This window comes from Sparus aurata, chromosome 11, assembly GCF_900880675.1.
Source record: "Sparus aurata chromosome 11, fSpaAur1.1, whole genome shotgun sequence".
In the NCBI taxonomy this organism is placed as follows: Eukaryota; Metazoa; Chordata; class Actinopteri; order Spariformes; family Sparidae; genus Sparus; species Sparus aurata.
The window spans coordinates 34,966,647-34,969,565 of record NC_044197.1 but is presented as its reverse complement, the minus strand read 5'-3'; the positions used below and the strand labels follow the sequence as shown (position 1 = coordinate 34,969,565).

The following is a 2,919-nucleotide window of genomic DNA, read 5'->3' as shown; positions in this document are numbered from 1 at the left end:
TCAGCCACATGATCCGTTTGAACCCACAAAGGAAAAAAGGATAAATGCGCAGCCTCCGTTTCCTTTCTGATTGTGTCCGTTCGGAGTGGGGGGTTTCGGAATGGAGGGTTCCCCCAATAGACTTTTCGGAATGGAGGGGTCTTTGAAAAAAAGGGAAACCCCGCCATTACGATGAATTGAAGTCTATGTTCGGAACAGCGGGGTTTCGGAAAGGCTGGGTGTAACCAAAAGCTAGGTACAGCGCAAACTAGGCTTAAGTAAATCATCAGAGCCTGAAACCAGAGGTCTGCCATTAGGTTTCAGAGCAGCTCATCTGGAACAGTACACATCATTTTGGTAATCATGGAATCACACTCCCCGTATAAAGCTGCATATACATTTATGATTGATCACAGAATATTTTCTTTGGTGATTTTATTTCAAGGCTTCAACCAAACTCAGTTGGAGAGTACAGTCTCCTCTGACATGACATGTAACGTTATCTACACTTTCTACTATGACTCCACCTCCACCTCCAATGTAGAGATTTGGGAAACATGAGCTACAGCAAACTACATAGCTGATTTAAGAGCAAGCATATACTGTATGTAAAACTGAAGTTTATTCAGAGAGCTTTAGAAGGCTTTCTAAAGCTCTCTGAATAAACTTCAGTTTTACATACAGTATATCATGGTAACACTGGTTTATGTATGACTGAAAGTAAACGCAGCTAGTTTGGTTAGTCAGCAAAGTTGCCCTAGAAGTAGATCCTGATGCAGTAAGCTGGAGTAGAATAGGTGAGACTGATAAATTCATTGTAGGTTGGACTCAAGCCTCTTCACTGGCGGAAATAAATGAAAAGTTAATATGACAAATAGTCACAATGGCTGGATTATTCAGAATAAGATCAAGTTTGAGAAAAAACACTTTCCTTTTTTTTTCATTTTAACATGATGGACTCCTGGAAAACCCCTTACAAAGTATACCATGTCAATATGAAGGTGGGAAGCAGTGCAGAAAGTGGGACTGATGGTGAACAGACAGGTAATGCAGATCGTGCAGGTCTCACAGTTGCTGTTATGGATATTGGTGCTTCTAGTGATATTAATGTAAACTAAAGATAAAAAATTAAATATATACATAAGATCTTAAAATTCCTTTAAATCTTGAGTCCAACAAGCATACACAAACATAAAAAATGCTTTAAGTCCTTCCATGTTAAATGAAAAAATACAAACATCCTCATACACACAGACTAAAACAAAGTACCTCTGCTGAGTTAGTAACACAGGCCTCTTTTTGAACACATGGCTCAGGACTCCACTGTAATCATTTACACACTGATCCATAGAGTCTGTTCAGACAAATCAACATCAGTCCTGAGTCTTTAATGAGTGCTATAAGGAAGCAACTGGACCTGTTTCAGCTTCTTGAAGACATTTCACCTCTCATCCATGAGGCTTCTTCAGTTCTGACTAACTGGAGGGGAGCTGCAGGCTTTAAACCCTTAGAATTACCACGACCTGGATGACTATGAACCTTCATCAACATCCGTCCTGAGTGGTCCGATCACAGGAAGACAGCTGTAAGTACAGGTGTGAAAGATGCATCAAGGATACATTTAAGATCCGATCACTCAGACCACATTCAGAGGTGGGCTCGCCCTGTAGAACAGTTAAACATAAGTCCACATGAATCTATCTCTGTACCAGATACCCAGTAACCATGCTTGGCTGTGTGGCAATCTACACTATATGTTTTTTAACACATCCATTACAAAAGGAAGAGCAATCATTAGCCCCTTTAGCACTGCCTTTTCAACGTGGTAATACTGTGCCGTTATTTCTCCTCTCTGTCTGTGTGAAAGTCACCGAGTGACCCTGTTGAAAAGGCAGCGTAAATGGAGCCTGTGTCTGCTACCATTTTTAATGAAGGAGAAGCCCTGAGACATGTAGACTGGTAGTGCTGATTGTTATGGTCTATTGTCTTCATGAGTCATTAAGGGACTGCAGTAAGGTGTAGGTCAGGATTTAGATCAGCAGGTCTGAACAAGCCAAATCTTTATTACATGCAGATAAATATTCATGCTGTGTGAGTCTATGATAAGTATGTCTATGTGATATCTAATATAGATCTGATATGCACTGCATTAGTGATCCTCAATTTGTACATCTCATGACACAGCTTATTAGCAGCTGGGTAAAGTGAGCCCCCTCAGATGTTCAGGGGCCATAGAGGCCCCAGACTCCTTCTGATTAAAGGAGCACTGTTTTACTTTGTTTATGTGTGGCGGACCCTCCCATCTTTGAAGTTTCAAACCGTAATCTAGGACCTTATTTTCACAGCTTGTTTATTCAGTTATGTCTATATTAAATCTATATTTCTGTCTTTCTCATTACCTCATTAATATTGTTAATTTCTTCTCCAAAACTACACAGTGCCCCTTTAAAATTGTGTGTGGTCATTTCTGAGTGGTAAACATGTTGCCACAAAGAGACGTCTCTGCCTTCATGAAAATTCACATATGATCTTCAGTGGCATGCTGATGGCAGGTCGGATGAGGTAAAAGACATTATTTACACCCTCAACATGTAGCAATTCCTGTGCACCCACCTCAGACAGCAGACAAGCTGTATAGAGGCATCTGATGTTTCTCTGGTTGTTTCTCTGTTTTAAATCAACTCTCAGCTGCTCAGTTGTTCAGCAGAACGCTGCAACTCTGTTTTACTGTGAAGCTCCAGAACTGTTCTGTGGACTACGACACTTCAGCTGACTTTATATCATCAGGAGGAGGAGAGGAAGACTTCATAACATCAGGAGGAGGAGAGGAGGACTTATATCATCAGGAGGAGGAACGAGGAGGGACTTTATATCATCCCAGGAGGAGGAGAGGAGGACTTCATATCATCAGGAGGAAGGAGGAGGAGGACTGTATATCAG

The 2,919-nt window shown here is 41.1% G+C and overlaps 1 long non-coding RNA gene across 1 annotated transcript; it reads right to left on the bottom strand.

Annotated features, from left to right (window-relative positions):
• Positions 1–399: 399 nt before the first annotated feature.
• Positions 400–2,723, bottom strand: LOC115591730 (uncharacterized). Its single transcript, XR_003986000.1, has 2 exons — positions 2,593–2,723; positions 400–1,562 (listed from the first exon to the last, which is right to left on the bottom strand). It is a non-coding gene; the product is annotated as an uncharacterized LOC115591730 (long non-coding RNA).
• Between the last annotated feature and the right edge of the window lie 196 nt (positions 2,724–2,919).